The 12,446-nt window shown below is 42.9% G+C and overlaps 2 non-coding genes and 1 pseudogene across 2 annotated transcripts; 2 read left to right on the top strand and 1 right to left on the bottom strand.

The window, feature by feature from the left end:
- Nucleotides 1-706: 706 nt before the first annotated feature.
- On the bottom strand, nt 707-789 carry trnal-cag (transfer RNA leucine (anticodon CAG)). Its single transcript has one exon. It is a non-coding gene; the product is annotated as a tRNA-Leu (tRNA).
- A 9,867-nt stretch (nt 790-10,656) lies between these two features.
- LOC112433394 (U5 spliceosomal RNA) lies at nt 10,657-10,769 on the top strand. Its single transcript, XR_003023501.1, has one exon. It is a non-coding gene; the product is annotated as a U5 spliceosomal RNA (small nuclear RNA).
- Nucleotides 10,770-11,868: 1,099 nt separating this feature from the next.
- On the top strand, nt 11,869-11,984 carry LOC112433392 (U2 spliceosomal RNA; annotated as a pseudogene).
- The last annotated feature ends 462 nt before the right edge of the window (nt 11,985-12,446 follow it).

Raw genomic sequence — 12,446 nt, 5'->3', positions numbered from 1 at the left:
CACCATTTTTTGACGTTCGGTTACAGATGCCTGTTGCCACCGAGGTTGCCAAGACCAAATCCTTCTCTGCCCTGTTGGACGCGACCCACCATGTCATTATGGCTCAGAGCCGATTTGGCCTGTAGCACAGACGTGGCTGTGGTCCACTTCCTCCCTGTTGCTAGGGTGGGAGCAGCGCCCCTCACTATGGGGTCCCGGGAGTCCTTGAGTGACATCTCAAGCCTCACTCAAGGAGTGCAGTGTTGTTAATCCGCCTGAGGTCATTAGCCAAGTTTTGCCTTCGTTTGTCAAGTTGCCAGGTATCATTGAGGTCTACATTATACCACCGTCCCAGGCTCTTGATGGACATCTCTTAGACTGTTGGAATTGGTTCTCCACTGATATAGAATTGCCAGTTTCAAGTGTATTTTGTCACAACAGTAAGACGTCTCCAAAGGTTGATTCTGTTCATCTGAATGTAGCGTTTTCAGTGGGAAAAATGTCTCATCACTCATCCAAGTGACTTCTTCAGTGTCAGCTGACTGCAGGTTTCCCCAATCTTATAAACAGTATATTTGCATAATGACTGAAAGTAGCCCCCTGAAGGAACAGTGGGCTTGGAGGTCAGTTCCTTCATCACGATTATGCAAATTCTCATGACCATTAATCAACAACCACTGATCAAAGACCCATGAGTAGAAGGAAGAAAGAAGTGCCAAGATACAATTGTCAGAAGTGGGATTCGAACCCACGCCTCCAGGTGAGCCTGCGACCTGAACGCAGCGCCTTAGACCGCTCGGCCATCCTGACACATTGCAGCAGCCAACTAGTTGAATAATCCCACGCAGTTGCTGATTTCCATTTGACATACTTGTATGTTAAGTGCATGTAATAAACAAATAAAAATAATTACTAAGAAAATATATTGATTTAAAAGTTTGTGTTAAATGTTGTAAGTCAGATCGAAATAGAAAGATCAGGTGTGGTGGACAGGAATGATTAGATGTCAACAACTTGATTGGATGGCCAAAGTGTGAAATGTGACGTCCTGTGAGGGAAGCGTGAAAAAGCGTGAGCAGGTATAAAAAGACATTCTGGGTTCTTCTATTTTGTCTTTTGCGAGATGAGCAGTTGGGAAGGTTGGATCTAAGAGGTTCACAGTTGAAAGTTCAAGCAGACACGCTAGAGGGGGAACCACAGCCCAACCTGTGAACTGGTTTCAAATGAATGCCCAGCTGCTTTCCTGTTGGGTGATTTTCATCAACACAGAACACGGGGATAAATGCATTTTTGGTTCCATCCTCTCTCCTCACCAAGGAAATGTCCTACTTTGAGTTTGTCTCCACCTGCTGGGCGGTGGCGTGTTTAGAGTGGAGGATGTAGTTGCAGCTGTCCTGCAGGTGGAGGTGGTGCCGGACAAGCAGAGCAGCAGATTTGTGAGTGTTTTGGACTTGAATTAAAAAGACCAAGACATGCTGATGAGGTTGCTGTGTGATCTAGAGACAAGTATAAGGATGTGTATAAAGATTGGGTCTAGCTGTATTGCTCAGGCTGCGCTACAGCATCTATTCACAGGTGCGATCCCACTACTGAGCGACACGGGGGCTTTGACCTGCTCCGTCTCCAACCTGGGCCGGTGCACCCCTCCTTAGGTGACCTGGTGGTCTCAGGCTCCCCCAGGATCACCATATCAATGCCGAACGCAATGCGGACACCCGATCGACATAGCCTGCTGCAGCTCAGAGCTCCTGAGCTCAAACAATCCTCAAACCTCAGCCTCGCGGTAGCTTGGATTACAGGCACGCGCCACCGCACCCGGCGAGAAGCACTTACGTTAACAGGGCTTTTAACCATGTCTGAGGTAACATCATGACACTAACCTGCTGCCCATCATTAGCAAAGTTGTAATGATGGGCAGCAAAGATGAGGAATGAATGGTGCACAATTGTTATATGCAAGTTTTTAGAAAGCTCGTGGTTAACCCAAGAGTATTTTGTCACAATATCAAGAAGAGTAAAGCTTCAATGTCAGAAGTGGGATTCAAAGCCACACCTCCAGAGGAGACTGTAACCTGAACGCAGCGCCTTAGACCGCTCAGCCATTCTGACATTGCAGTGCCAGTTTGGTGGAGGTTACCACTGTTAGATACTTTGGAAGAAACACACATTATCCTTCTCATAACACATATAGCAGCTGTTCAGCCATGGAAACGTAATGCAAATAATCTACAATGTCATCCATACTGATCATTTGGCTGAATACTTTTAGGCAGGTTGCCATGACATGACAGTTCACACAGTTTCACATCAGTTCCATGGTGTAATGGTTAGCACTCTGGACTTTGAATCCAGCGATCCGCGTTCAAATCTCGGTGGCATCTGCTTTTTGGGAGGTGAAACCATACTGCATGTCACATAGTGGTAACTTGTTTTTGGTCGCCAAGCGGTCGAAGGCACTGCGTTCAGGTCGCAGTCTCCTCTGAAGGCGTTTGTTCGAATATAGCAGCTGTTCAGCCATGTAAACACATACTACGAAGCTCGTGGCGCCCACTTTCTGTGCTGACTTTGAGGTCGGAAGAGGTTTGGAGCTGTACAGTTAGTGAGTCAGCAGAGTGTTTGTGACTTTTGCGCACAAGCGCACCTCAGCACTCGGATACTCCAATCTGTAACTTTGTGTGGGCTGTAACTGAATTTCAGACAGCTCTTTAGTACCACATAGTGACTGACAAGTGAAGGAACTCTTTAGTGATTGACAAGTGTTTTGTAAAGGCAGACGTCATGGTTAGCTGCTTGATTTTATAAAGCTCTCACAGAAAACACAAGTCATACAGAAATTCAATGTGCCAGAGAAGACATGCAGTATGGTTTCACCCCCCAAAAATCAGGTCCCACCGATTTCACCAGATTTCACTCCATAAGAGTTTCCTCTTTTCAAAACTCTCCCAATTCATCCAGTGACCCTGCTTGTTTTACTGTTGCACCCAACCATTCTACAACTGAAATGCCTTGGACTGTTAACCATTTCAGGCAAGTGGAGTGAACCATATTTTGCTACATTCTCATCTGATTGGGGCTTCCTTTTCTTGATTTTTGGAGAGAACTCTTAATTACTGGTATTATTCAGGTCTCGCTCACATGTTTGTCCCTGGTTTCTCAGCCAAGAGGAGCTTGAACTCCAGATACTGTGAGTTCTTTTCACACATTGAGATCATTGATAATTTTTAGCAACGACGTGATCTTGTAGAAATAATTAGGTGTCATGGATTTAGCTATAAATGCGACTCTTATTTTTTACCTTACTGGAAAACATTTCTGCATTTTACCCATATTTTATTTTTAACTCAAAATCAAAAATTCCAGATTCTCCTACATGTTGGTTTTGGACCAGATAGGACGACAGATTTCAGGTGGCCCTGTGTTTTTCTCTATTACATCTGCCACTGAATCTCGATAATCTTTGTGTGGCTCCTCCTGGGTTCTCACCCTCTCCTATCTGGCTCACATGACTCTCATCTTCTGAAAAATCTATGTTTGAATCTCGCTCAATTATTCTGTTGAGAATTTTCTCTGCCTTTGTTAAAGAGTTGTCTACTAGGAAAAAGTGAAATAAATATAAGTACAAAGTCCCGACGTGCACTAGAGTACACATTAATAAATTAGTCATTTCCTCTGTGAAACTAAATAAGCATAATTCTTAAGAACCCCTCAAATTATTTACTAGATGTTTATTTTTGAAAATTAATCAAGATCTGAGTTTAACAAAACATTTTAATTGTATCAAGTTTACCTTTCTTTCTTCCATAAAATGTGCTTGTGGGCATGCCAGCCATTTTGAAAAGGTGGGGGGAAAAAACAAAACAATTGGCAAGGCCACGCCCACACACATTTGATATAATTTTAAAGGTACTGTTGTCCTCTCTAAGAAACATCAGGACTTAGATGAGTGGTAAGTAGAGTATGAGAGCTACAAGCAAAAACTAAATGTGTACTAGTGCGCAAAAATGAAGTACTGGGTCATCAGGAGGTTATGAGGGACATTTATAAAACTAAAAATCCCACAAACCTTGAAGGGCACTTGAAAAGCTCACACAAGAAGGCTAACCTAGCTTACCTTGAAGAGCTCATCAGGGGGAGCACACTCCCCCTCCTTGAAGAGCTCCCCCACTCAACCCGCATCCCCAGAAAACAGCTAACCCCAGATAAGGCAGCGTGATGCATCCCGAGACAACAGGACGGGGACACCTATATAACTGTGTGAGTCAATCGCCTTCAAAAAGTTTATCAATTCACTTGAACCAAAATTAGGAGCACCCGGTGCTGCAAGAGTTAATAGTCTCAATACCCAAGGATAAGCAGAAGAGCATGACTGATATGATGGAGCTGGGATTTGGTGACACTTAATTTTTGCAAAACACTACTAAAACTATAACTGGCGCTAATCAAAACATTTTTATACATATTGCAGTTTGTTGCTCATTATAGAGTTGTGCTCAAGTTAATAAGGGTTAAAAGCTACAGTCAGCACGATGTCTGGCTGATCTATGGAGGGGAAAGGCTTCGAGCATGGAAGGCCGCACGCGCTTACATAACACTGATATCATGTTATTCTCTGTGATCTTTTATTCAATTATATCTTTAAGTTAAGTTTTAAGTAGTGGCAGTTAATTACACGAGATTCATTTAATATTATATACCTGAGTCAGAGAATCACATGCAGATCAACTTGACAACCTGGGAGACCTTGTAGCTGCAATATTGTGTCTCCATAAGGGACAGTAGGCAGAAGCAAACACATGATTTTTGGGGGGCAAATGTTAGGATTAAAAATGGCTAATTTGTTTTTGATGTCTTTTCTTAATATGAGTGGCTTTAGTAATTTTCAGACACACTTTGCAAATGTGCTTATAATGAGTTGGCACTCAGTCTTTTGAAGGTCATAAGCTTCGTTCGGCGTGATGGTCCGGACTGATAAAGTGTAGGAAATGCCTTGAGTGCAGAGGGCTAAATGCAAACACGCTTACACACACATAGGATATGATTACAATAAGTCCCTGGGACATTCTGAATATTCTAAACCAATTCTGAATCACTAGAAGGTCAGTAGATAACAACATTAGGTTATTAGGGTTAGGAAGAGAGGTGTTTTGGTTTTTTGTCTCTTACAGAGAAAGGAACAGACACCAGACGAGGTCACAGATAGGCGAGGATCCTTCGCAGCAGAGACGGACACAGTGACTGCCGAGACGCCAGCTGGGTGCAAGTGTCATGGCGTTTGGGCTCCAGCTAGTCACCTCAAAAGGATGGATCCCATAAACACAGCAATAACCATGAAGGGGTTGGCGGAAATCCGGGAACACCAGACCAACGAGGTTCGAGAGGCTCTTGGGCAAAAGGGGGACGCGTTCCTGTTCTTTTTCTGGAGGATACACAGGACACACAGGACCCGAGGATACACAGATCGTCGTTTGAAATCGAGGCAGAATAATCCCCTGATCTGTGCCACGACTGAAGGGTTGTCTAACCCCTGAGGTTGAAGAAAGAAGAGCAGAGGATCACCCAACTGGACGACACTGGTAGCTGCAGCAATAAAATAAAGGCTAAAAGCTCCTTGGACAGAGGTTCTAGTCTGAGTACGTCTGAAGGGTATAAGGTAGCACCAAATAAAGCTGTGGGAGAACTGGGGAGTGTCATCTGTACCGGCTACTGTTGTAATAATAGTTTTTCTTACATCTGAACTGCGCAAACTCAGAGGTCATCTCACATGTGGTTCGCCCATCAGGGGGACAAAGGACCTCAGGAGTAAGAAGAAATGAACCCGGCCACACTGGAGTACAGGGTGTAGGTGAGCTCATTATTCTAACGAGCTCATCAGGGGAAGTGTTAGATTATAATATTATTTTATGCCATGTTAGACCCCTAATTAAAGGTTGTGAATTATTATGTAGTTTTAGTTTGCATTATTCTCCTGAATTAGAAGAAGCTGATAACTATTGCATTTGTTAAACTGATTTGCATTACATTAGACTGCTGATTTATTGTGGATGAATGATGTTGTTTTATGATGTTATAAGAAATACTGTTTGCAGAAAGTCATCGCCTTATTTGTCTGATTAGAAGAGAACGGAACATGCTGGAGTTTTCTGCCCCATCTCAGCAGGAGCAGATAAACAGGGAGCCAAGGTCGTAGCTTAGGCGCCGTGTGAGAGAAAGCATGTGAATGTTTAGGCTTTTATGATAAGGTGGGGACACCAGAGGCTATAAGAGTTTGATCAATGCTCCACCATTTTGAGATCTGAGGCTGTCTGCATACAGTGTCCATCTCCCACGCGTGTGACTATTAAAATCATCGTTTGACTTAACCCGGCCGGACCAGTGTTGTTATTGTGGTTTTTCCTCTTGTATCCATCCCCAATTTTGAACTCGTAACAACAACTACACGAAGTTTGCAAAACGATGGACATATGGCCAATCCTTTTGGTCAGGGGATAACCAAAATCGGATGTCTGGTGTAGGTTTTTTGATTAACAATAAAACTGTTAATATAGAAAAAGTGGAGGTAGTGGTGGACGGAAGAGCTTTATGTATAGATGTAGAAAAAAATGGGAGTAAACTCAGGATTATTAATGTCTATGGACATACAGAGTTGAAAGAACGGACGGCATTATTTCAAATATTACAACCATTTCTTTGTAATAGAAGACCGATAATAATGGGTGGGGATTTTAACTGTACACCAGAAACAAGTGGAATCCAGGGGGCGGCTTCAACAGTGAAGAAAGATTCAAGTACTTGTGCATTAGATAATTTGATTAAAGACGGTAATTTGAAAGACGTGTTTAGATTTCTTAACCCGTCAGACCCTGGATATACCTGGTCTAATAATAAGTCCTCTTCACGGATTGATTTTTTGTTTGCCAGTGAAGGCTTAATACCCCTGTCATGTAAAGTGGAACCAGTACCTTTTTCTGATCACCATAAGGTCATGTGTGGATTTAGTATTCAATCTTCTTTTCAGTCGGCCCCAGGGCCATGGAAACTAAACCTGAATCTATTGAAGGACGGAAAGGTTACGGGAAGGTATAAACTTAAATTACAACAATGGGTCTCTCTACAACCACTATATGAATCTGTAGGGGAATGGTGGGAGAGTATAAAGATTAGGACCCAAGTATTTTTTAGTCTTGAAGGGAAAAGGCGGGCAAAGAGGAGGTTATTGAGAAAGCAAGAAAATTACAAAGGTTTTACAACCTCCTGAATTTGGGCTTTGATGTTAGTGAAGAGATTACAAATCTGAAAAAAGAAATGATGGTAGTTTTAAATGACAAAAGCAAGGGAGTATTAATATGGAGTAGGGTAAAACATGTGGAAGAAAATGAAAAATGTACGAGATATATTTTTTTAAAATTGTATAAATCTAAACCTGCTATTGACAGCCTGATTAATGAAGAAGGGAAAGAAGTGAAAAGTACCCAAGAAATTTTAAAGGTAGTATATTCCTTTTATATCAACTTGTACAAAGAACAAAGTATTGATGAGGCGATTGTAGAATCCTTTATCTCAAAGTTAACACAAAAATTGGATCCAGAAGATGGTATAAATTTAGATGAAGGTATAACACTAGAGAAAATCACAAGAGCCATGGAAAGTATGCAAGATATCAAGTCACCAGGTATGGATGGCTTACCTAAGAAATACTATCAGGCCTTTTGGGAACAACTTAGCCCGTCGTTGTGCAAGGTTTATAAAGAAGCATGGGATAAAGGTGTATGGTCAACGTCCATGAATACAGGAGTGATTTCCCTGTTATGGAAAAGGGGTTCTAAAAAAGATTTGAGAAATTGGAGACCCCTGACATTGTTAGGGGTAGATATTAAGATTTTAGCAAAAGCCCTTTTTTTTCGTTTACAGACAGTAGTACCTAAGTTAGTTGGAGTGGAACAAACATGTGGGATACAAGGACGTAAGATGACAGATAGTTTAGTGATTATAAGGGATAGCTACCTTTATAGCCATGAGCGGAATATCCCCCTTTGTGGGTTAAGCTTGGATTTAGAAAAAGCCTTTGACAATGTCAGTCATGCCTTTCTGATGAAAGTCCTAGATAAATTAGGATTTGGAGAAGTCTTTCAGAGATGGATTGAGGTGTTGTATTCTGGTTGTAGTAGTGTTGTGAATGTGAATGGTGTACAGACTACTACAGTTGCAGTGAAAGCTGGAGTAAGGCAGGGATGCCCGTTGTCTCCCACCTTATTTATATTGGTGATGGAGCCATTAGCGTGTGCATTACGAGCTAATGAGCTAATTAAAGGGTTGACCCCACCGGGTAGCGGAGGGTTGGAAATTAAATTTTCCATGTATATGGACGATATAACTCTGCTGCTTACGGACAATAAGTCGATTGAAGTAAGTTTGGCAGTTTGTGAAGCTTTTTCAGCAGCCTCAGGGATGAAAATGAATAAAGAGAAGAGTGAGGTGATTTATTTTAAGTGGCGGAAGATTAAAGAAAAATGGGGATTGCAAGAAAAATCAGAAACGTTGAAAATTTTAGGGGTGGAAATAGGAGAAAATATGAGAATTAAGAACTGGAATTCAAAATTACAAAAAATATGATGATGATGATGATGATAGGGTGGGGGTCGCTAGGACCCCCTCGGGGCATATATGTGTTATGATGATGATGATGATGATGATGATGATGATAGGGTGGGGGGGGGGGGGTCGCTAGGACCCCCCGGGGCATATGTGTGTTATGGTGATTAGGGTGGGGGTCGCTAGGACCCCCCTCGGGGCATATGTGTGTTATGATGATGATGATGATGATGATGATGATGATAGGGTGGGGGGGGGTCGCTAGGACCACCGTGGGGCGCTTGTGTTATCACGGCGTCGGTGGCGTCTGGGGAGCGGCGGCGCGGGAAGAAGCGGCGCAGTTGGGACAGTACGTGACGGCGCAGTTTGTACACACGTGCACTCGGCACTCGCGGCACAGGATCTTGGTCTTGACGTCTTTGCTCATTTTTGCTCAAATGAAAAAGAAAGAGGAAAAAGGGGCAATTATGGAACTGGAAAGGGAAGGGAAATCGGTTACTGGACGGGATAATATTTTGAAGATGGTAGAGGAGTACTACAGTTCATTGTTTGGTGTGGAAGAAGTAGATAGAGGGGCTCAAGAAATGGTTTTAGGTTTTCTGAAAGAGAGGTTACCAGAGGACGCAAGGAAGCTTTTGGAAAGGAGCATAACAAACCACGAACTATACGAGGCGATAAAGACAATGAAGAATAACAAGGTACCTGGGATAGATGGACTCACAAAGGAGTTTTACATCACCTTTTGGGATCTCATCGGAGACCACTTGTTGGAGGTATTTGAAGAAATGTGTGAAACGGGTAGAATGCCAAAGAGTATGAGGACGGGTGTGATAAGTTTTCTACATAAGAAAGGCTCACCTGCTGTGCTTTCAAATTATAGGCCTCTTTCAATGGTCTGCGTGGACTACAAAATTTTGAGTCGAACTCTAGCAAGACGCCTGGCCCGAGTCTTGCCTGCTATTATTAATGCAGACCAGACATGCGGGGTAAAGGGCAGGCAGATTGGTTGGAACTTACAATTACATAGAGATGTGCTTACATACATCGAAGAGAGGAACTTGACAACAATATGCGTAACACTTGATCAGGAAAAAGCTTTTGATAGGGTCAATCATGATTTCTTATGGAGGGTGATGAGAAATTTTGATATAGGAGGTAAATTTTTGAATTGGATAAGTATGATGTATACTGACATAATCTGCAAGATAAAGATAAATGGACACTTAACAGAGGAAGTACAACAAACGAGAGGGCTACGGCAGGGTTGCCCCCTGTCCGCCCTACTCTATGTTATATATGTAGAACCTTTAGCATGTGCAATAAGAGGAAACGAGAAAATTAGAGGAGTGCCCTTGCCAGGGGGGAGGTGTTGAAGATCTCCCAGTACGCTGACGACACAGTTCTTTACTTGGAAGATGATGGAAGTGTGAGGGAGATGATACGAACAATACAGACCTTTGAGAGCGCTGCGGGGTCAAAGGTCAATGAGGAGAAATCAAAATATACATTTTTGGGACGATGGGCAGGTAGGAGACAGACGCTTTGCGGGCTTTCTTTGTGTGAAGTGTCCATGCAGGTCCTGGGCATTGATTTTGGAAATCCAGCAAATTACAACTGGGATTTGAAGATAGCGAAGATCTTAAAGAAATTGGGGATGTGGTCAAAAAGAAAGCTCACTATAACTGGCAAAGTTTTGGCCGTAAAAGCTGACATCTTACCTGCCCTACTCCATTTGGCATATGTCTTTCCAATGCCACAGACTCATAGGAAGGTGCTAACACGGGGAATTTTTAAATTAATATGGGGGGGGGGGGGGGGGGGGGGTATGAATATGTAAAAGAACAACTATGTATCAGACAATATCAAAAGGTGGGAGGGATGTCCAATACATCCCTTTGAAATTGGATGTGATGTATTACAGTAACATATGTGCTCCTCTCCAGTCACCCCTTTCCTGTCAAAGTGGAACTCTGGAGCAGAGCAGGCGGGGCCTGAGATCTGCCCCTTCAGCCAAGCAAACAGGGCCTACCGTGACGCCGGAAGCCGGGACGAGGAGTCACTGCGGCTTCCTGCGAGGCCAAAGAAACACACACTCTGGCTTCTCTTCAAAACGTACAAGTCTTTCGCCTTTTACTAAAGACTTCCGTGGAGAGTGAGGCTAAGGAGTTGCACCTATTTTTGGCAGGGTCTGCCGTCTGGCTGGCCCCTCTCCTCGTTGTTCAAAAGAAGAAATAGAAGAAAGCGCGTGTAGCAGATTTCAAATGGTTGACTGCGTTGTGACGACAGACTGGCTGGAAACTGGATTTATTTCTAAAAGACAAAGTGCAGCAGCAAAATCAGTGTCACACAGCAACAGCAGGCCTCTCCTCATCCCAGTGTGGAGTCCATGCAGCTCTGCTTACAATATATAAAAGAAAATACAATCTATCAAAACAACGATTCTCCCAACAGCCACTTTAAAGTCAAATGTTATAGTGGGGTAAAACAGAGACAAATATGAAGCCACTAATAATAACTTGTAATATTTAAATCCCCACTAAGATGGATCAATTACACAATACATATTCAAACAACTTTAACTTTTCTCAACATGGCTGAAAATACTATGCAGTGTGCAGCCTCAGGTGATGAACTCATTATACACATAAAACATAACCTATACATTTACACATACCTAGAAGACAAAGTGCAGCAGCAAAATCAGTGTCACACAGCAACAGCAGGCCTCTCCTCATCCCTGTTTAGCACAAGTAAGGACCACATAAACGGATGGTGTAACAGATAAAACGCAGTTCCAATTACTATTTTTCTCGTTCAAAGCAATCAAAAACACTTTGGGAGCTTTTAGCCATGAGAACTAATAGTTAGCAAAGAAAAATACACCAAATTTAAATGTATAATTTAGTACAGGGAGAGGAGCTACAGAAAGTGTGCCTCACCAGTGTGGAGTCCATGCAGCTCTGGCTGGGAAACCCCACACACGCAACATGTTTACAAGTGGCGTCACACTGATTAATGCCCCACTTCAACAGTGACACGTGGAACCTTAGTTTTACATAAATTAAATTTACACAATAAAAAATAAATAAACTATATACAATACAGTTTTGAGAATGTTCACACTCAGTATATTATATCTCAGCTACACGCACAGTTCCAGGAAGCTTCGCAGGCCTCTGAAGTACTGTAGGTGGGCGGAGATTTGAAGCGGCTCCCTCCCTGTCAGCCAAGTGAAAGAGCGCACCGTCACAAGCGAGAAGTGTCCCGAGAAGGCGGCTCAGCCAGGAACCTGCGGGAGGCCATCGCTTCTCGGCCTTTTGGCTAAGATCAAGTGTAGTATCTGTTCTTATCAGTTACAAGGCGAGAAGCAATGCAGGATGGCGGCGACGTCGGCCAATTTTTCGGAGAGGAATACATGGTCGTATGGAACGAGGAATACCTTGAGATTCGAACTAATGGATAAAGAAAAGGATTTCCATGACAGAATTAATTTCGGACGAAGGATTCTTTATGATGCATTGAAGGTACAACCAGAGGAAATCTACTGCCTCCAGCAAAGCACGGCAAGTAAGCACTATGACGTGACTTTTTGCACGGGAGAGTACGCGGAGGAGGTGAGAAAGAGATGTGGTACAGAAGAAAATGAAGAACTAAAAAAATATATGGTAACCCCGTTATACAGGAACGATTATAGGATTTTAACGGTGCACATGTATAATCCCTGGGTTACAGAAGAGACCATTAAGTACTTCCTGGGGCGGTACGTTACAGTGCTCCCAGGGGTACGAAAAATAAAGGACGGGCTAGGCCTATGGACTGGAAAAAGACAGTTTCGGGTAAAACTTAAAATGGATATGACAACGGAAGATGGATACTGCC

The sequence above is a fragment of the Maylandia zebra genome, linkage group LG14 (assembly GCF_041146795.1).
Source record: "Maylandia zebra isolate NMK-2024a linkage group LG14, Mzebra_GT3a, whole genome shotgun sequence".
NCBI classification, from domain to species: domain Eukaryota; kingdom Metazoa; phylum Chordata; class Actinopteri; order Cichliformes; family Cichlidae; genus Maylandia; species Maylandia zebra.
This window is presented reverse-complemented; position numbering and strand designations above follow the sequence as displayed.